This window comes from Semicossyphus pulcher, unplaced genomic scaffold, assembly GCF_022749685.1.
Source record: "Semicossyphus pulcher isolate SPU_LCO1_2020_fin unplaced genomic scaffold, fSemPul1.0.p SCAF_11, whole genome shotgun sequence".
Lineage (NCBI taxonomy): Eukaryota > Metazoa > Chordata > Actinopteri > Labriformes > Labridae > Semicossyphus > Semicossyphus pulcher.
The window spans coordinates 8,457,800-8,479,998 of record NW_027211615.1 but is presented as its reverse complement, the minus strand read 5'-3'; the positions used below and the strand labels follow the sequence as shown (position 1 = coordinate 8,479,998).

The window sequence follows — 22,199 nt, the reverse complement described above, 5'->3', positions numbered from 1 at the left end:
AGAGAACATTACTATCTAACACTTTTATATTAATGTAAATAAATTGCCAACAATGGAAAGCAACCTTAACAGGCCCTTCAATTAACGTTGTAACATTCCTATGTCAAACGTCACAGAGGCAGCGGACGGAGGTGTGCGAGTAGTGTAACGTTACTCGAATAATGACATGAACAACGAGTACTGGAGTATTCGTCCCCATCCCTATACTAAACGTGGGTGAAGTTTCAAATCTGTAGGTTAAAGTGTGTTGGAGTAATCCCCAGGCTTCTCAGCTCAGTCTGCTTTTTCTACACATGGCACTTTGTGACGTCACAAAATGCAACCTCAGCAGGCTTCGGAGATACTGTAAATGATGCAAAGCTACTCCACAGGTATCACAGAGTGAAATATGACGCTTGAAATTAGCATAATAAGCGCCCTTTAAACTGACAATCTTGAAGATTTCAGTTCCGTTCTCTTTGGCGCCCCCTAATGGCCATATATTGTAATTGCGGGAGGACACTTCCCGATTTAGCCAGATGTCCATGGCTGGCTCCCTTTGTTGAGGTTGTTACTCTTGTTTTTCCTCGCTGACGGTCGCTTTCCTTTTCAGACTACCTTCATCTGAGTGTCCAATTTGTTTCTTTTTCTTTGGATTTTCACTTATTTTTGAAGTTGTATCTGTAGTCATCGATCTTTTCTTTGTTTGTTCAGCCATAGAAGATTACTGTTTACTCGCACTGCTTGCAGAGACCGGAAAATCAATCAATCAATCAATCAATCAAATTTTATTTGTATAGCACCAAATCATAACCAAAGTTATCTCGAGACACTTTACAAAAGGAGCAGGTCTACCCTTTGTTATGTTATTTAAAGAGAGGCCCAACATGAATCACCATGAGTAGCACTTCGCAACATTCGGCACATTGGCGAGGAAAAAACTCACTTTTAACAGGCAGAAACCTCGAGCAGAACCAGGCTCATGTTGAACAGCCATCTGCTTCAGCTGGATGGGCCGAAAGGTGGAATAGAAGGAGATGCAGGATAGAGAGCAACAACAGCATACGGAAAAACAGCCGCATAGCTCCGCCTACCCTCTCTGGCAGACCAACCCCTGCTGGGTGATGGAAAACGTGTCACTGGGCGCTGCTTGTGATTTCTCTTTTGCGAATGTCGCCACAGACACCCAGTCCATGATAATATTATATAAAGCAAATGCAAAGGCTTTCATCAGTGGGTCATAGGCTCAATCACCATTGTGTTACCTCATTCGGTGATAGATAGTGACTTAACAGACATTTATTTACATAAAAATCTTAGACTGAAAATCTTAAACTGAACACACTTGAAGTTTGTTGAAACAGTTTTTTTGTACAGATTCTTCTATAATTTTTGGTTAAAAAAGAAAAAGTAGAATGCTTTTTACATTTTAAAAATGTTAAAGGAGGAACTTTAATTCTGCATTTAAAAACATTCAAACTTCATTGAGTGTTTTGGTTTGTATTCTACAAGTGTTGTGGTTTAGCCCTCTTCAGACTATTCCTCTTCTACATACACTTTGGATTTCGTACCAGAAATCCCTAAACTGTAATCACAACCAGATTAATGCTAATGAGGACTTTTGTACAAGACATCTTTCACTTAATTTGTTATGGCGTACTGTGTAACAGGGAGCAAGGAGTGTGGGTGGGGGCGAAGGCTAGAAGGATGTAGGGAGTATCGTGTGGGCACAAGGTGTGGCGCTGACACCATGGCCATCTGGAAGCTCGGTGGGAGCTGAGGACCTAACAGAGAGAGCAGACTGCCACCTCACACACACACCTGATCTCAAGCCAGAGTGTGTCTGCGTGGATGTGTGTGTGTGTGTGTGTGTGTGTGTGTGTGTGTGTGTGTGTGTGTGGAGCGAGACAGAGAGTGATTCAGCTCAAGAAATATGGCGGGTATCAAAAAGGGCATGTTTGTAGTTAATACAAATGTGCGTACATGTCAGACGCCTGCGTTTATATAACAGAGTACGTGGAAGAGAAAAGGGGTCGGGAAATGAAGACAGCGTGAGGAACAGTGACAGATGGAGAGAAATGAGATATAATAAGTGTGTCAGATTGTATTGACAGGGGCGTCTCTGAGCAGAACTACTGTTCTTTTTCTCTTAATCACATGACCTGAGCTATTTGTGTCACATGCTACGGAAACCCTGAAAGGGATGACAAATGTGATTAGTAAAATTGACAGTAGTAGTAGTTCAGAAGGAAAAGGAAAAATAAATGCAAACTTCCCCAACATTATACCCTTAAACTCTTGGACATAAAATGAAGGGGACTCGATGCTTTACCAAAGAATGTAAATAGATAAGTGAACAGACAGCTAGCTAAAATGCTTCACAACCTTTCCCTCGGAGTTCATTCCTCCTAAAGCCAGTGGTAAACGCACTGTCAAAGTTCATTTCAGCAGCCTCTCGCAGACAGAAGGAGGACATTTGGGTTAGGGTTAGTGAAGGAAAACAGAGTCGTGTATTGGCGTTGGGACTCCACAGTGTGGACATGCAGGCAGGTGGATAGACCAGTCAAATCCTTTGCAAACAGCTCCCACCAGGGTTATTATCTTCCACTAAAGCTGGAGCTAAAAGTGAAAAAAGGTGGTTAACTGAAGCTAAATAAAACCTAAATATGTGGCTGACCGCATCAGGTCAATGTGCGCTTTTGTGGGCAATGTGTTACAAGGACTGTCCTTATGAGTCTGATGACGACGTGTTTAAAGGCAGGTGCGCGCTGCGGATGTAGGTGAGGACAGCGGACGAGCAGCCCCGAACATAGTATCCAGAGCCGTATAGACAGAGAGTCGCGTCAGTGGAGGTCCAATATGCTCCATGATCCGCCATTGCGATGTCGCAACTCTCTCTCTCTACAGCTCTGAAAATACTGCCACTTAGTCAGTCAGTCAGTCAGTCAGTCAGTCACATACAGATCCACTTGTAGGCCGGCCCCCGGCGGTCAGCCAAAACTTGCAGTAAGCCATATTGCGGTTTCGATTGATGTTTCAGCCCTAGTATACTGTAAACTGCAAGTCAAACTGACATTACTGTAAACTGAGGCTTACTGAAAATAAGTTTAACTACTAAACACACTCAAACACAAGTCAAAAATCAGATAAAATATGATTGTAAATTCAGAACTCTTCCATCCTTAGTCCCCACTGCATGCCTCCGACTGTATCTGTGACAACATAACTGCTGCTGATTCAAGAACTTATAATATTTTGTACGATGTGTCATTTCTTCTGTCTTTATCCCCTCAGTTTTTAGATTATAAAGAAAAATGGGCAGCTTTTTTTTGGTAAATTTAGATTAGGTTAAAAATTTAAATCAAGGACGTAAGTCGGACCTTCTTTGAAAATACCTTTCATGCCCACAATCATGTAACTGGTTTATCTATTTATGATCTACTCTTACTGTTTGTACGGTTAATATGCACCTTTGATTAAATATTTTTAAAAAATGACTTTCCATTTCCTTCTCCAGGTTCAGTGCTCTTTTCATTTTCCTTGCTGTTATCTTGTAGTCAGCTCTTTTCAAATGAATCATTTACGGGCATTATTTGCTTAGCTTGTTAAAAAGATATCTTTGCCGTCATGGCCAACCAGCTTCCCATAATGGCTTTCCCCCTAACTGCACATGTTGCTATTTAACCAGGTGTTTGTACCTGTGTGGCTATAAAAGTGATGGAAATTAATGATAAGCGAATGATTTCTAATTATGAGTTCATTTTTTGATCAATCCAGTAATTGTTTGGCACGTGAAATAACAAAAGACAATTATAAGAACGATAGATTCTGCCAACCAAATAATTGACTAACTCTTAAAATAATATAATAATGTTCAGCTCCATTTCCCGGTTTCCACATGTGGTTGTCTCTTAATCCCTGCAGCATCGACGCCAAGGAGCGCACATACACAAACAATGCAAAGCCGCATTAAGCGCACACAGATTTGTCCACTGACCCACTCTGCTGGGTTTGACTCGTTTCTACTTCTGGCTAGTTTGACTTTGCCGTTATTTCCACACTGCCTTCAGCCTGGTGAGAGCAGGTCTGACACAGTCTGGGTCTATTGCTTCTTGCAGTGTTGCCTTGATTGTAGGTCAATGCGCACACTAACAAAATCATGTACAAAAAACACACAAGTCCGCATAGAAACACATACACTGAGAGACCCCTTGGCTATAACCACTCTCCCTGCTTCCAATGTAATATATGTTGTTTGTTTGCTGGATCTGAGCTAGCCAGCAGCATTACCCTGATGCAGCCAAGCGTAGCCTGCACTGGACACACACTCTGTCAACAGCAGTAAGCAAGCACAGAACTGCACTGCCAGAGATATGGAGCAACAAATCTATACCCCTCACAGAAAGGGAGGGGAGGGGAGGGGGGGGTATCTAGCTTTAGAGTTTATGATAGAATTTGATAAACAGCGGGGGTCAGCAGGCAGGTCAGGACACCATTAAGTTATTCTGACAATTTTGATCCATTGCACACAACACTGGGATGAAGCGCTGGGCGTCACCTAAGAGGGGCAAGCGGGAAAAAAAGAGAACCTGGCAGGAAGCATAAAACAAACAGAGAGCGTCTTTACTGCAGGAGATGAGAGGCGATAAGAGACATCAGAGGGAGCGTCTGCTCTATCAGAATGCAACGAGGAACCAGGAGGAGAAACGCACTCCCTCCAGGGAGAGGGGGGAGGAGGGGTGGGCAGTACGAGGAGGAAGGGCTGATGTAAAACTGCAGCCTATTATAAATGTGGAGTTGCACTGATGGAAAATTAGACTAAATATTGGCACTTTGTTGGACAATCCGAGAGAATGGAAATGTTGTCTTTACTGTATACTATATACTGTATATAATGGCTTTCAGCTAATTGGAGGGAGTTTGGGACTCGATTGGAGGAAACTACAGCCTTTGTTTCAATTTACAGTTCAATTATCATGCAGTCAATGGCTTGGTAAATATAAAGGGTTAATAACCCAGCAACAAAGATCAATCATCTGATTGTCATTGTGGGAAGCTGGGGAAAGTTCCAATTTAAACATGCACATGTTGTGTGAATGTAATTTATGTACTGTGTGGGAGTGTTGGGGTGTGTGTGTGTGTGTGCTGTTATTTCAGGGAACAGCAAAAAGCAGCCGAAATGGATTTTCCATTAGATTTTTGAGTGAAATCGAAAAAAACTGACCTAGTATCAGCTCTCAGCTGTACATATCGGGAGGTCATTTTGTGTAAGCCGATGATCCTGATGTTCAGCAGTCTGTCGTGTTCACAAAGTAGCTGTTAGCAGCCTGTAGAGAGTAGGTCAACAGTCTAAAATGAAAGGAAAAAAAGGAAAATCCCCTAAAGTAATGGACAATAATAATCCCTGTGTAGGGGGAAATTATTTTGGTAGCCTTTGTACCCTTAAGGTATGTTGACTCATGCTAGTTTGGAGATAAAATTATGCAGAGTGGATTAATTCAGATGAAGTATTTCAAATGTGTGTGTGTTTGAGGCTGCGTGTGTGGGCATGGGCCCAATGAGGCGAAAGGGTGCCAGTAGCCTTTGAGGAAGGAGCATGTGTCCGGCATCCACTGCTGTTGTGCTGGGTCACAGATGTCACCTGCTCCTGCAGCCTGCCTGCCTCACCACCACTCGCCCTCTGCCTCCCCCACCCCCCGCCCACTTGTAAACAGCACCACTACACAGGAGGAGGACACAAGTAGCCCACAGTGCTGTTAGTTATTTGGATTCTGTTATATTGTTTTGTTTTCAAATAAGATTCAAACATGGGTCACAGAATGATCGCAAGTGTCCAGAAATGTCGCTCGGATTAAATCAGACAAATGTTAACCAGAGCTGCTGGCTATGTCACATTACAATGGCCTTGCCGAGTTCTTTCACAGCAAGTTCAGCTGAATAAACCCCGCTGGCTGCCGGGATGGTAGCTTTAAACACAGCACATTAGCCCCGGAAAGAAGCTGGCAAAGGAAAACATCCTTAGATAATGTCAGCCACTAGAAAAAGTGTGAAACCACAATCCCACCAAATAAATCAGCTGCGAGACAAAGAGTGTGTTTGTGTGTGACTCTGTCTGTGGCAAAGCGTAAAGACTCTGATAATCTTTCAAAGGAGCTCCCTTACACTGGTGTGGTCATCTTTTTGAGAGGGCCTGAAATTCCTTTTGCACGCTTCACCACTTGTTTGCTTGAGAAGCAGAGAATGCTTTACCACAGAAATCCTCCATGGAGATTGTTGATGTGTGCATCTTTCTCTCCATCTCTCTCACACACACACATTAAATTTGCCCACCCACACATCACTGACATTTCTTCTCGGAGCGTCTTTAAATTACCACGCGTATTAGGGAAGCACTGGCACGACCCCTTTTTATTATTTCGCGTAATCGCGTGCGTTTACGGGGTCAGCGGCTGCCCCTTCTCCACCCTGTTCCTTTCCTCTCCCCTTCTTTCTCCTGCCTCAATGCCCCCCTCTCCCCTCTGCCAGCAGAAACAGACAAGTGCTTACACCCAGTCTCCTGTGGAGGCCCTGCTGCACTGCACCGGCAGATCAGCATAGGAAAGCACGGCACGCTCCAGTTACATGCCTGCCTCCTGTCCCCGCACTCGCCGCCAACCAAACCCACTTGCTACCAACTATGACTCACTTCTCATAAAAACCAGCCGAGCAGTTATGCATGCCAGTTCAATGTGTCATGTTTGTAATTAATAAAATTGAGTGTTTTTCAAGTTTTTTTGTGCTACAGTAGGCGTCTAATAGTTTATGATTACCAGCTAAGATGAAAGCTTTAGTATGCCTCGAACAAAGTGTTTTTTTGGATAATCGCAAAGCAACTGAAATTGCCTCCCCCATAACCTTCAAAAGTCTAAGTCTAAAAACTGACTATCTGAATAAAATGCCCACTACAAGCAAGGATTGTTCAGGAGTGCAGAGCTGAGAGAGTAACTACTTGTGACACTTTTTGTGTTGCTACAAAAAAAAAAAAAGTGTGACCTCCATTTCAATTTGCAGTGTGACCTCCCTTTTAACGACTCTGAGAAATGTTCTGATTTTTTCATTCCCATTATCAATTCCTATACCTTGAGTATAGGCCAATACTGAGTATCCCCCGATACCAGTGAGATAAAAAATTTTTGGTAAAAAACACTGATAGCTGACTTTATATTAGCTTTCACTCTCCACTAGAACTTCTCTGGTTGTTAATCTTCACATGATGAGTAGCCTAAAACCTGTTGATGTTTTTGATTGGCTGCTTAATTATGGTATCGGATTGGTGCGTTGACTGGCAAACTCGCCAATACCCGATACACCATGGGTAGCATTGGTATTGAAAAACTCTAGTGAGGATAAGACTTTGTATGTATTTGTTTGTGTGAAACATACTTAACTTGGCCACATTATTTCGGTAAAGGGAACCATCAGGTACATAAAGAACTTGAAGAACAACTGTAAAGCTATCTGGTACAAAGTATAGTGCAAAGTTCTGTTGGGTTGGGGAGTCTACCAAATGGGCATATAAATATACCCAGAGAAGACAATGGTAGAGGGGTCCATGGCCAATGATGGTGAGCGATCAGCAATGGACTATGGCTTGCTCAACTGACCCCGCTTTAGGTTGCCAGATGTTTTTGCCTTTATTTTAGCTTTGACAAGGATCCCCTTCAGTCTTTTGAGGGAAGGCTGGGATAGAACCTAGGGAGCAGCTTTCGTTGTGTTGGTTTTAGGTCAACCGCTAGTTAATGGTAAACTAATCTTTTGAGGTTAAGCTTTCAAAAAGAATGCTAAGATTTCCATTCAGGTAGTCTTCACAAGACAATAGCAATTTGAAAATCGTGACTTTCTAGATTGCTCTGTAAGTAACATCCAAGAGCATGGAGAGGGTTCACTCAAGTTCGCAGGCAGTGGCATGAGCGCAATGTGGGGGCCTAGTGGGCGCTAGCGGCCCATGCTCCTAATCCCAGTTAAGACAAGCCCGGCAGGCGAGCCGACACAAAGGAGCTTGGTCCAGTGTTAGTGGAATTAAAGCAAAGCCTCTACTCTGTTGTTATGCTAATCCACAAGACAATGATTATCTGCGGGGCAATGTTGCCACGGTGATAAACATGGCTCAAGAGTGCCTCAATTAGGGCGCCGATTGCCAGGAGAGAGCTAGGAGCGAGCGAGGCCGATGATGCTGCAATGAACAGAAAGAGAGAGAAAGAGTGTAGAGGGTGTTTTGTTATTTCAACTGAGTAGACGGGTCAGCTCTAAAATGGATGGGGTGAAGCTTGACCCTCGCAGCTTGACCTCGCCCAGGCCTGACCCTCTCCATGCTGTAAAGACTTATCCACTCACTGGAACAAGTACTTCAACAGCTAACATGTAATTAGCTCCCGAGTGCACACAGGAGACGTTATTCTGCAATAACTATAGGATAACTATAGGGTAGCATTATGGCTCTATAACACTAAGCTGTGCATCTGGGATAACTGTGAGTAAGTATGCCATACAGGGTTGAAGCTTACCTCATTCATCCTCTAACATGACAGCACTGCAGTTCAGGTGGTGGCACTGTTTTATTTTTTGTTTTAGCATCAAAAGTTGGAGGACAACCATAACACTGGATTCATCTATAATAAACTTAATTTACTTCACAAATCAAAGTGGGAAAGCAAAGTCCTTGCCGGGTGTTTAAATATCCTCATCCACTTGATGTGCCAACTTCAATTCTTTGCTGTTGTCACAAGATCAAAGAAAAGTAAAAAAAAAAAACAGGCTACAGGAGGCTGTTTTCTGTTTCTGGAGCAGCTTGTCATTCAGCCTTATGCGTATTTGCAAACCTGGTAGTGTCTTCTCAATCCTCGTCAAATCTAGTTCTGGGTCATCCAAAGACAGACTTCAGACTACCTTTATCCAGTCTATCCAGCAGTCCTCTGTCACACTTTCCTGCTGTTTTCCATGAGGAATGCTCTCTCTCCGTCCTCTCCTCACCCCATCTGTCCCACCGCTCCAACAGCATAATGGGCCTTGGACTGCTGTGTCATCTCATTGAGTCCTATTAGGGGCTCTTATATCTGACTGGCATGTTGTTATTGCTCTCCCAGACCACAGCTAAAACTGAGGAATGGGTCTGCCAAGCGGGCCCTTTTAAGTCTCTGCTGCATTGATGGCACTGGCAATGAGGAGCAGTGGGGTTGTGGTGGTGGGTGGTACCACGGTAACATGAAAAGAAAGGAAGGGGAGGAGGAGAGACCGTGTGATGCTAGCCCCCTGGGGGTACATGACAGGCATGTCAGATGCAAATGGTCTCATGCTGGTTTGCTATGGGCTCTGCCATAGGTGAATGCCAGTGCTGCCACTCGAACAACTGCTGCAGGGGGAGTGGGGGAGTCAACAGGCTTGCAGAGGCAGTGGGAATCATAGTAGAACTGTGCTGATTAGGGTCGGGTGAATCATTAGACACATCACTCTACAAGTGAGCCTTCTATTGTAGTTAAAGTGAGTGTCTACTCTTGTGACTCTGATCACAGAGCGTTAAATACAGGAGAGTCCCAGTTGAACCTTTCATCAACAGACAACCCAAATCAAGACCCCGTTACTTAATAGTTCCGAATATGGAGCTCCATTAAGGTTTAACAGTCGATATATTACAGAGGTTAATTCAGAACAATAAATATCAACAATTTATACCTTCCTTTGCTCATCCCAGTGTCAAATTGTAACCACAGGTTTCTAAAAGGCATTTGGCAAGTTGAATTTTATTCTAAAGTTGATTACATTTTTAGCTTTCACAAAAAATGTAAGCGTTTCTGCCCGACAGTAGATTGCAGATCTTTGAGTTTTAGGTTTTTCAGTTATAATAATTCAGTTATTTGCCAAGGCGAAAACTATTAATAAGGTATGAGAATTGAATGGATTCAAATTTGATACAGGATTTGGATAAATTACTATTAAATCGCTCCCTTGTGCTGATGGGGTAAAGTAAAGGTGGCCTATGAATATTACTGGAAGCTAAACACAGGTGGTTTGAACAAAAGTTTCTACAGGTTTTACAATCTTAGCTTAGCTTAGCTAGCAGAGCAAGATGTTACAGTTTTGATGTTTTTTAACCCAACTTCCGATACCACATAAGCTGAAAAAAGGAATCGAAAATGAGGAAATATCAAGGACGACCCAGAATTGGTACAAAGGCAAACAAGCCGGTGGAGAATACAGAAACAGGTGTTGTTGCTTCCCTATCTGGGGCTCATAGAGCCTCAAGTAGCATCAAAGAGTAAACAGGAACTGTACTCCCAAATCCAAAATTGATAAAAGATCACAGTATTCTCCTGGCTCTCAAACTCTCAAAATCTTTATGCTCAGGCACATGCTACTAAAATCACACTCCTCCCCACATGCATCAAGCAAAAATATAGATACACTATGTTTGAAAAATGCTCTATGATACCAGTTCCTGGCTCTAGAGACTATATCCTGTAGATAGATAGTTTGGGTTTTACCACTTTATTAGGTAGGTTATTGCACTTTGAAAGTGAAGACGTTCACTTTGTACTCAGGCAAATATAACACAGGAAGAGATCCTTTTTTCCAGGCAGATGTGTGAAGCAATTGTTCCGCAAGGTGTGCCATTAGAAGAAAGCTCTCAAAGGCTGGGGGTTGACATGTGACCGAGCTAATGAGTCGACTTGCACACAGCTTTATGGCAAATGTACGGCTCAATTTGCCCTCAACTTTATGGTTACTGTTTATGCTGGAAAGCACAGCCCTTTTCACTTCTGCAATTATTTATTCTAGAATTGATGTGAAACAGAAAAATCTATTTGTTTTGTTTGATGGGAAACCCCTGGCAACCAACGAGCTCTGTGTTACTTTCACACCACATGAACACTACTTATACGAGCAACAAACAAACACTAGCCATCTGCACTGTACACAGGCTCAAAATCCAAATTGATATTGCAGTATATAGAAGTAATATACATAATGCAAAGCCTGCAACATGAGCATTATAAATGCATTTAATAACTCAATCAATAACTAAAACATTGGGTTTGAGACTTTTCTGGCACACAGAACTTCTTATTAGCCAGAAATATCATTAAGCAACAAGTGATTGAACAGCACTAAGAGGTCCAACGGGACATATTACCACAGCCATCTAAAGCGGGAGCTCTTGGAAATGTTTCAAGTCTCATCTATTAAGTTGATACATCCTTTAATCTATTTTTCAACTGCATTGCAACAGCAATTTATGTCAAAAATAATGCTGATGCGATGTCTTGTCTGCATTTTGCACATTTAGCTGTGTGGCACTTGCTTCTGTCCTTGAGGGAGCAAATTGCAAAGGCATGAGTTAATGTCATATCACGGCGAGGATCATGATGGCATGAGTTAATGTCATGTCGCGTAAATAGACGTAATCCACTCTTAAACTGTTCTTTGATCAAAATGATAAACACCAGACTTGTCAACCAACGTGCTGCTACGTAAATCTAGGTGTATCTAACCGAAATAGGGGTGCAACTATGAGCTTAGTCGACATTGTCAACAAGAATCGATAACAAAATTAGTTGCAAACTAATTAAATTGTTGATAATAGTTGATTACGTCATCATGCGTGTTTTTCATGCAGTGCGCAGACATAACATCATTTTCCGGAGCCGAGTTTGCTGAGTGAGGGTGAGCCATCTAACATCTGGCATCCTAAAACTTCTCAAGTATGGGAGCATTTCACCCCCAACCCTCCAAGAAATGGATTGCAAGATTTGTAAAGCGGACCTTGCTTATCTCAGGAGCACGTCTGTAATGTGCGAGCATTTAAAGAGAAGGCACGCTGGAGTTGTGGATGATGCTGACTTGCACAGATAAGATAATTAGCTACTCTGCTAGTTAATGTTAGCTATTTATAGACATTGAATTGGGTTTTTTAATTAATATAACACCGTAGTGCAATAGAAGGAACCTGACGCATCTAGCTTAGGTTTAGCGAGTGAATTCAGCCACTTGTGTTTATAAAAATGAATATAACATTCAAAGTTCTCTGGTTTCTTATAAATACCACCCTCCTTTGATGATGTCCTTGATTAAATCCACTTCAGCCCTAAAGAAGAGTTGTGAGGAAGAACAAAAGAGAACGCTCTGCCCTCCGAAACTCTCACACTGAGGAAAATCATCAATATGTGCTGAACAATACATTCCTCAAGTTATTTTCTGATTGGAATAATTACTATTTTGTTGTACGCACTTTCTTTCAGCATTCCTCTTCTAATTCAGCTTTAGTTAGTGATTTCCTATATTTCCCAGAGTGCTTTTCAACAACCCTCACAGAAAAGGCCTGGCAAGCTTGATGGAACACGCTTTTCTATTCAGCTGTAGGTTATAGATCTATGTGTGTGTAGGGAGTAAAATAGCAAGCACATCAGTGCAATTTTTTCAAGAGCACTTTTGTTTGGATACATAACGTTGTCTTTCTGCATTGTGTTCTGGTCTTTTAAGACTATTTAAGAAGACATGTCATGGCGCTCTCTACATCCGGTCAACAACCCCCGAAAAAAAGTGCCAGGGAGTTGGGAAAATTCCACCAAGCAATTAAATGGTTCTGGGACATAACCTTAATCCCTAATGTTTTAACCGTCTTAAGGTGAACTTGTCCTTAAAGGACATATTTCTAACACCTCTTAAAAGAAGAATCAAGGACTTGACAAAAGCTGTTTGAAACTAGGTTTTAAGTGGTGTATTAATTGGTCTATCCATGTCGGATCAGATTTTAAAGTGCTTCAGATAAATTCTTTCCTGACATTGAACAGTCTGACTCTCTTACTGCCTTAAAATCTGATTACTCCGGTCTTGTATCTGTTACCTTTTTGCTGCCAGCGGGTCAGTCTCCCTCCAAATTGATCTGTTATACCTAGCACTTACAGTCCATGTTTGTCCTGTAAACAAGAAAACTTTGTGAAAACAGCTGCATCTCTCTAACCCCGTTTCGTTGCTGTCCTAAAAACGCATGAGTGCCCAAGCAATGTGCTTCTCCCCCTTCATTTTCTCACTTTCATGTGTGGCCTTTGCCGGACCATCAGCCGTCCTGGGACCCCCCTCTCTCTCCCCTGGCTGTCAGTACCTTATTCCAGATGTTTTTGATCTGTATCTGTGCATGCTGTCCTTGTCTCTCTCTCTGCCTGCCACTGTGCACTTGTGCCCATTCTCCTATCTGTGTCAGTGCAGTGCTGAGATTTACCTCTTGTGTTGGTGCAGCGTGTTCTTTCACAGTTCTCAATTTATATTCAATTTTCATCCTGATTGTTTATGCTGTATTTGTACCCTGGAAACACATCAAGGCTTGCATGTCTGTTCGATCTGGTAGGGGGATCCTTTGACTGTTGCTCTTCCTCAGGTTTCTTTCATTTTTTTTCCTGTGTAACAATTTTGGGGGGGGATTTATTTCCAGACCGATCTAAGGTCCAAGTATAGAGGATGTAGTATGCTATCCATATTGCAAAGCCTTAAAGCAAATTTGTGACATTTGACGACTATCAGGAAGTTTCTACATATTGTGTACAGTGAATGTTTATATCTGCCGTGCAAAAATGCTGATTTTTGTATATTCACAGTGGGACTTCTATCTGATTGCTACCATGCTGTCTTCCACAGAGCTCCATGCTGGGTAACAAGACACCCGCAAACGGAAATCCAATCAGGCCAATCCTCTGCGATCCCTCACAATCCCCTCAGCCGCCGCCCTACACCGCCAACCATCTGTAACGCACACTGCACATTCTACGCACACACTTACAGTGAAGTCTTTGATAGATATGGAGATGGACACTTGCACATTAACCACCTCACCTCCTGTGAACTTGGCACAGACATCAGGGGCTTGGTGCGAGGCGAAACCCTGAATCCCTTCCAGCTATGAGGCCTTGCAGTGAAGCTGACCCAAAATTCTGACCTATCAATGGAGGTCACAGAGATGAATTTAACCCTTAGGGATCAATATTGTAACCGCAAAAATCCACAAACACTACCCCCTCCCCATCCCCCCACAAGCCCCACAGGAAGCAGGACTGGCACCAGTGATATAAATACCCCCCTGCCTCTAAGAAAGATAATGCAGGCCTTTCATCATGGTCCAGGTCCCACTTCCCAGGTGCCTGGGGTTGAACTCTCTCTGGACGTGTGTGGAGGTCATCCACAGGCCACCCAATAATGGCTACTACTGGATCCAATAGCACTGGCTAAATGGAGACCATTCAAAAGTCCTCATGTGTGCGGATTGAGGTGGAGTGGCTGCTGGGAATTTGGGCTTCTTGCTGAAAACAGAATAATATCCACAAACCCCCGTGCAGAGGCAGGGCTGTCACACAACCTTTCTAACCAAGTGTGGGAAATGCACCCATTCTGTCAGATGAGCTCATGATCTTTTCTTTTCCTAAGTGTGTGTGTGTGTGTGTGTGTGTGTGTGTGTGTGTGTGTGTGTGTGTGTGTGTGTGTGTGTGTGTGTCTTTGTGGGCTTGCACATTCTGTGTTCTGGCTGCAGAATGAATTTGGGCTATTGTCACTGTGATCCTAATGGCCAGCATCTGGCTCTCTGGCACTGTTTTTTATTTTTTGGGGGAGGAGAGAGGGGTAGGGAGTGAGGTGGGTGATCTGACTGCTTATGCCTCAAGCTGCACAGCTGTCCCAATTACTACCTCTCTCTTCTCTCCTAATTTCCCCCTCCGTATCCATCTGCCTCTTCCACACTTCACATCCCTGTCCCATCCATCCGAAGATGCCACTAGTAGTGTGTGTTTGTACTTCCAGAGGCCTGAAAGCGCCCTTTAGAGACCGGAGTAGGTTTTGATCCTGTTTTAAGTTTGAAGCTGTGGGGTGCCAAAGACCCAGAAGGAGCAGTATCTTATCAGGTGGCTGAGAATTTTTAGCAGCATCCCTGAATCCCTCCAGCCCTGCATGCCTGCTCTGATCCTGGTCTGAGCTGTGGACTCAGAGGGGCTGACAAGGCTGTTTGATGGGCCATGGGCACTGAGCATCAGGGGATTCTGTAGGTAGGAGGGTGGGTGGGTGGTTGGCAGAGAGAGGAGGGGGTTGTTTGTGACCAACAGTGAGTCCCTCAGCAACTTTTGATAAGCTAAAAATTCTCAGTGTGTCATACCCATGTGGATTCAGTTCCTTATACAGAGGAGGCGCCACAAACTTCAATGTTTTCTTGTTGTCCTGGTGCTATGCATACAAAGCAATTCACAAGAAAACCAAAGATAAATACACTGAAACATATAGAAACATACTATATATATGCATGTGGAGGCACACAGGAGGCAGTGCAACAAGGGGCAGTTAAGGGCTTCCTTTTTAAAAGGAAGAAAAAAAGGGGAAGGAGAAGACTTAAGCGCTGCCTGTGGATGGGTACATGCCCATTTCTGGACGGCTCCAATGAGCCGAGAAGAAATGTCGTAAGACCCACTTCCCAGCTCAGGCTGCAGCAGCAATAACTCCCCGAGATACAGCAAAAGCAAGCACACATAAGCAAATGCACTGCCTGCACATACACACACGCACACACACGCACACATCCTTTCTGATGTGAGTGCACTGCAGGCTGGGCTGCGTCCCTGCAGGGCCAAACAGAGCTTGGGCAGCACACTCTTTGAGGGGGAATCCAGGTCAGGAACTCTGACTGGTCGTCCCCTCAACCCAAACCTGACACACATTTACACACGCTCTGAACCCACCCGAGACAGCAGTGGCTAAGGCATTAAGTGAACTAGATCCAATCCCTACACAAATCCAATCTGATGCCACATGGCTATCAGGCCACGCTCCTATTGTGCCTGTCCCATTCAGAACTCCACCCTGTCTTCAGACATTTGGCTGAGTAAGACAGGTAGACATGCAGCGAGACATCTGGACAGGCAGTAGACAGGCCAGGCCTGCTGGGGCCTTTTCTTTTGCTGCTGCAGGAGAATGCTATCAGCCTGGATCAGGCTACGCTGCTCAAACTGAGCATCAGACGCCTCATGGCCTGGCCCGCTTTTCTCCATGGAAACCTGCCCCACACTCGCCCTGTGATTGGCTCGTACAATCACAAGACAGACACTCTGTCTTACAATACAGATAATAATGGCCCTCCGAGAGGATGAGAGCAGGAGAAGAGTGATGGCAGAAAGAGCCTTTTCCTGCAGATTTTGCCCTTTAGAAAGGCTGCATTCAGCAGGCTCACAAGAAACTGAAGACTACAGGTGTGTTTCTGCACATTGCAGGCAGTTGGTTGGCTCTATAGTCCCTCCTTTAACACAAAAATAGTACTAATATTCTACACAAAGTCATTAACATCTTTATTTTCTTATCTCATTTGTGGTGTTTTAAAAGCCCTAAAGAATAGAGGAGACAGAAGATTGACACACAAGTCTCACGTGACAAATGGCAGCCAAGTGCCAACACAGGACATGCAGTGTTTGCTCACTCAACCATATACATGAACAGGCTACTTTATCTTTTCTTGACACACCAGGCCTTTGATAACAAGTGTGACTATGTATCCATATGTAAAAATGTCAGTCTTTCACTTCCTCAAAACAAAAACAAAGGCAAAAGCTTCTTTTCAACCGCTTCTGCTCTATTTACAGTATATTGTCTGGAATCTGGGAGCAGAGAAACACAGCACAGAGATTAACAACAACAACTAAACAATGCCTCCAGATGAGCCGTCCTCTTTTGGTTGCATTGTTACTGCAGCTGGCTACAAGCATTGCTGTGTCTTGCATAGCCTCTTCACTTCAATGTTCTTTGTGTTTTTTGCAGCATGAGCCCCCCCCAAAATGGAAAACATGTCTTCAAAAATGCGTTGTTTGTTTCCTCCATAGCTCAATTCAGCCATCTCTTCTCATCCGTCTGACGTTTCCAGAAAAAAAGGATATATCTGGGACAACAGTGTGCAAAAAAAAGGGGATGTAAAAACAGCATGCTGAAGCCAATATCAAGCATTATACACACACTGTACTGTGCGCCAAAAACACTGTGATGCTTGAAATTAGAATGGCTTTTCATGCAAACAGAGGCACTTGCTGTGCAGGTGACAGGCTGCTATTGCAGACAGAATTGGAATGAAAAACAAATCCGACTGCTATTTTAAATAAAACTCCACTCGGCAGTGGCTTGCTGTGCTAAACCAAACAGAGAAATGGAGCTTGCCACGTGACAAATGTGCACTGTGTTTGATACAGATAAAAGTATGAAATGAGTCACTGCCCATTTTTACTCACCGCACCGCATCTAACCTCTTTGGCAGAGCCACGCTAATATGTTTAATGAAGTCATTAGTCAAAAATGAAGACAGACAGTGGCATGAGGCATGCAAGGTGGAAGCACAAAGGGCAGATGGGGAAGAGAAGGAGGGAAGGGGAAGAGAGAAAATAGCCTAGCTGAGAGGAAGGAGGGGAGGCCACTTCTCTAGAAAGCACCCTCTCCTGTATTATAGATGCAGTATCATGTGTTGCAGTAGCTACATGGTAGCAAATGCAGCATTTGTCCAATGCAATCAGCTCACCAAGCAGAAACAAGACAATCTGGGAGGCATTCTGCTAAAAAACTTCAAACCTGCCAAGTAAATTTCAAGGGTTAGTTTGAGTGTTATCACTACTATTTTATTTAAGTGCTTCATCAAAAATTACACAGCCTGGAATGAACTGCTCTAATGTAATCACTTGGCTGAAATAACTGGGTCCACCCATGGCTATGCCTATCCGTTCCAAAAATGGCAAAGCCCGGATCACGGCGGTTTGTTGCCAAAGTATGAGTCACTTTGCTTTATGTAAAATAATTAGCCCCTGACAGTTTAAAACAGCTCACATTCAAACACGCAACTGTCAGAAGTAGGACATCCCTCGCCGCTGGAATCCAAGGCAGAGTTCCCCTGCCATGGTATGGACTGCTGTCGCCGCAATATATATGGCTGTTTACTTATTCATGACTGGGTTAGGGCGACTAACTCAATCAATCTGCTTCCAGTTACCATGGCTGACTTTAATAGATAACATTAATGATGCATTAGTTGTCCAGTGGTGTTGAGCTTCTCCCCTGTCAGCAACTACAATTCAAATGAGAACACAATGGATATTGACTGCAAATTGATCGAGACTTGGGGATAATTATGGCACAATACAACACAATGCGAGCAAATAATTCACTGTCAGACAATATGCTGTCAAAGAATGAAAAATGACAGTGTTTTTCAGAGACTTGATATACGCCTTCTAATATCAGCTGTTGACATGAAGCAATACAGTTAAGTGGGAACAAAAGCCTCAAATCGATTTCATGTAAAAGCAATAAGCTGGTATTGCACTTATTCTCCATTGAATCTATCATAACAACAGTACAGAATGTTTGACATGTTTTGACTTCAGCTTCAGTTCTGTGATCATTATAATATTACACCCATTCATTAATGCTGAGAGTTCGCAATGTGAGCAGTAGAGGTAGGGATCACCACAGACCACAGTGCGATATTATCGCTGTACTTTAGTTACAAAGCGATACTATTGTGATAGTAAACAAGAGAGACGGAATAACCAACACTGTCATACAAAAATGCCACTAATGTTGCACTCACCTGACAAGCTGTACTTGTACTACAGTCTACATTGTCCAACTCAACTGAATGTGAACATACTGAAGGTAATAACATTTTTGAAAAGCTAACTTTGCAATTGCACTATAGCATAAATATGATAAAAGATGTGCTGTTAACGAATCACAAACCATTTAGTGATGCTTTTACATCACTATGAAGGCAGACACCTTCTAATGGGAGACCCCTGATACTTGATTTACCAACAGTGACGTCAGACTCATTATACATACACTGTCTGTGCATGTTGCTGCTGCCATCTATCTTGTCGTCAGCTATGTAAAGAGTGTGTGTTAAAGGAGGGGATGGGAAGCAGAAATCACCCTGCCCGCTTCATCCGGCTGCCCTGATGTGATAATGAAGGCAACAGGGGCTCATATCACATATCACAAGGCCTTATTACACGTTAACCACACCTCCAGATCCTGAAAACAAACGCACGCCTGGCTGTGGTGATTATTACAAAGCGATGTCTGATACTGGCAGCGGTGCACTGAGGCTGAAACACAGGCAGCTGCTTTGTCTGCTCGCCACACATTAAACACAATAAAGATAAAGAAGCACAGGCAAGGATACACACAAGTGTCAACCACCAACCTACTGTATGTCATGTGTCCTCATTGTATGAGCGAGGGTGGAGGTCAAACGCATTTCACTGTCATTTAACGGCGAGAGCCTGTATGTGTCCGCGACAAACAAACGCACTCAGACAGACAGCTAGCTTATCTGCTACTCGCGTCTAGCAATGTTGATATCTTTAGCTTTAACAGGGCTGCTAAATAATACCACAACAATACCCGTTCATTCATACCACCCAGAGCTGATAATACTGCGGTTTTAAGCAAGGTTTCGAGCTAACTGCTGCGGCCGTTACACGGATACAGAATTGTTTTGAACATCCCCACTTGCCTCTCGCGACGCGAATGAGCAACAAAATAGAACGCGGGCGGTTTATATGGATGTAACGTTCCAATAAGTAATGGTTCATCCCTGTGAGGCATAGCAAACACATCCGAATAACGGTGTTGATATAACGGGACCAGAAATTCCTACCTAACGTGACCGCTATTTGGTCACCGTCATCTCAGCAGCGACGCAGTCAACAGGCCGGGATGTAGCGGGGGGGAATCTATGAGCTGAGCGCTCCCTCCGTCGCTCCTACATTTCCGCCATGCAGCACGGTTATTATCACTTACCTTGACATGATACACCGGCTTCCAGCGGCATCCGACCGGGGCTGCGGAGGCTGGGTGTGACGCAGCGGCAGTCGAGATTTGTTGCTCCAGAAAATTGAGTAGAAACGCTGCGGCGGAAACAGGAACTGGGAGAGCTGGGATCTGAATACGGCAGTCGAGGCTGCTCTGTGCTGGATGGCCGGTGTCAGCGAAGACCAGAGTGGGGGGAAACTTCACATCCGGTCACAGCTTTTCAAAATAATGGAATGTATGATCACAGCAGGAACTCACAATGTACTGTTCTTGGTATTGGCAAAAGGAAGAGTTTAGTTTTCTCTAGCAGCTGGAATGCAATTATAATTGTTAAAATACTTCTAATAAAGACAGATAGTTAGTTAACTATTTGATAATTGTACCATACATTTTTGAATACTTTCTTTGCATTATTTAGGAGAAGTGAGGTATATTTAGCCAACTATAGCTTAATGGAAATACACTTGAGTTTTCCCGTTTTTTGATTGGTTATTTATCTGAATGCATACGTTTACTGTTACCAAATAATACTCTCTTTCTACTTAGCCCTAAATTATCAGGCTTAACCTTTTGTTGGGAGCTTATATTTACAACACTGGCCGTATCCCTCATACTTTCAGTTTGTGTAGTGGTTAATCATTTGGTGTTTTATTTTGAAGGCTCGGTTGTGTGATTCCTGACTGTGACGCAAGCTGACTTGACTCTGGCTGATGCAGAACCCGAAAGGAGAAGGATGGAGTGGAAGCTGCAGTGCGCACACCAGTGTCGGGTTGTTGTACTGCAGTCTGGTCACAGACTGACAGACCTGGTGCCACCGGGGTGATGCAGAGTACAACTCCCCCTAAAGGGTGACACTCTGCTTGACCTTCAGAGTGACACACCATCGGTGCAGGGGCAGACCGTCTCTGACACATACTACACACTGAAGTAATACAGCTTTCTCATTCTGCTTCATCACACATCTGTTACAACCTCTCAGATTACTGCTGGCAAATTCTATTTCCTTAACATAATCACCATGTTTTGAGTCTGTATCATCTGAGAGATAAGAGAAACCAAATAGCTTTTATATCCTGTGTTTTTATCTTGCTGGATAAACTCAGTGCATTTGGGAATATGTCTAGACAGATAAAGGAAACTTTTCTTCAGGTTTTCCCAAGGTAGGGGAGACAGGGGATTTACTTAAGGCTGTGTCATTGCTCAGATTCTCAGCTGAGATAGATGTTATGTTTATCTGACGGTCAGAAAGGAGTGGTTTCAACAGCTACAGCTGTCTTGTAGAGCATTGGTTACGTTGTATTTACAGTTTGAGTAAAACTAAGCAGACTCACAGTGTTATTAATTCATGATATATATTTGTACTTTTGGTGATCACATTTTTGGGGACACAAATCTATCGTTCAGTCACAGTAGGGGCACAAAAATGGTTCTCATGTCTCATTAGTTTCTGGTAAGGGCTTGTGCTTAAGGCATGTAGTAGCTGAGGTTAACCACACGATAAGAAAAGTCATTGCAATGTCCACCTAAGTTTTTTTTTTAAAAGTGTGAAGAGACTGAAAGTCCAATTTATAGCTTCTTAATAATAGGGCGACTAAAACCCAAAGTCTGTGCCAGGTTGTAGAAAGGAAAAAACAATTACATGATAAAAATATAGAAAGCATTAAAAAAATTCTAATTATTATAAGATAATTGAATAGCACTAAGTTTGATATATAGGATCATATGCGCACACAACACCACTCTATTTCTTGTACATAATGCCATTTACAACGCTGCTCATATCAGCTCCTTTTACTGCATAAACTCATACTGTTGGTAAGTAGTCGATCCATTTACATTTCTGGACAAGTCATCAGTTACAAGCTGTAAAACACTGCTGAAAAGGCCGGACGCAATCCGACTCAGCAGTCTTCCTGTGGAGACCTGCTTATTCAGTAACAGTCATGGTTCAGAGTACACAGCATTCATTTTAATCTACACAGACATGTTTCTCATTCTCTCTTTTAATGTCAGTTTTCTTTTGCATTAACATAAGAAGACACTTTTATTGCTGTAGAGATTAACATCCTTTTAATCCTCATAATTTGACTCCAGTTGGGGTCAAATAAAGACGAGCTAAGGTGTGTGTGTGAATGTGTGCTTTGAAACTGTAAAAAGGCTTCAGGTTGCCTATGAACATGTAATATTTACTGTACTACTCTCTGTGAACTGCTGTATATTCATGTTTTTTCTCACCCCCCATTTCGTCTGTCACTTGAGAATTAAGTCTCTAAATGAAATGCATAACACCCAAAGGCTCCTCATTTGTTGTTTCCTCTCCATCCATCTTTGAAAAACACCCAGCGTGCCTCTGAGAGGTCTCACTCCTGTGG

At 43.1% G+C, this 22,199-nt stretch overlaps 1 protein-coding gene across 1 annotated transcript in view; it reads right to left on the bottom strand.

The window, feature by feature from the left end:
- fut8b (fucosyltransferase 8b (alpha (1,6) fucosyltransferase)) overlaps positions 1–19,941 on the bottom strand; it is a 102,567-nt gene extending 82,626 nt beyond the window's left edge. The window contains exon 1 of the mRNA XM_069657699.1: positions 19,816–19,941. The gene's annotated coding sequence lies outside the window, so the exon portion shown is untranslated. The remainder of the gene's footprint in view (positions 1–19,815) is intronic.
- Positions 19,942–22,199: the final 2,258 nt, after the last annotated feature.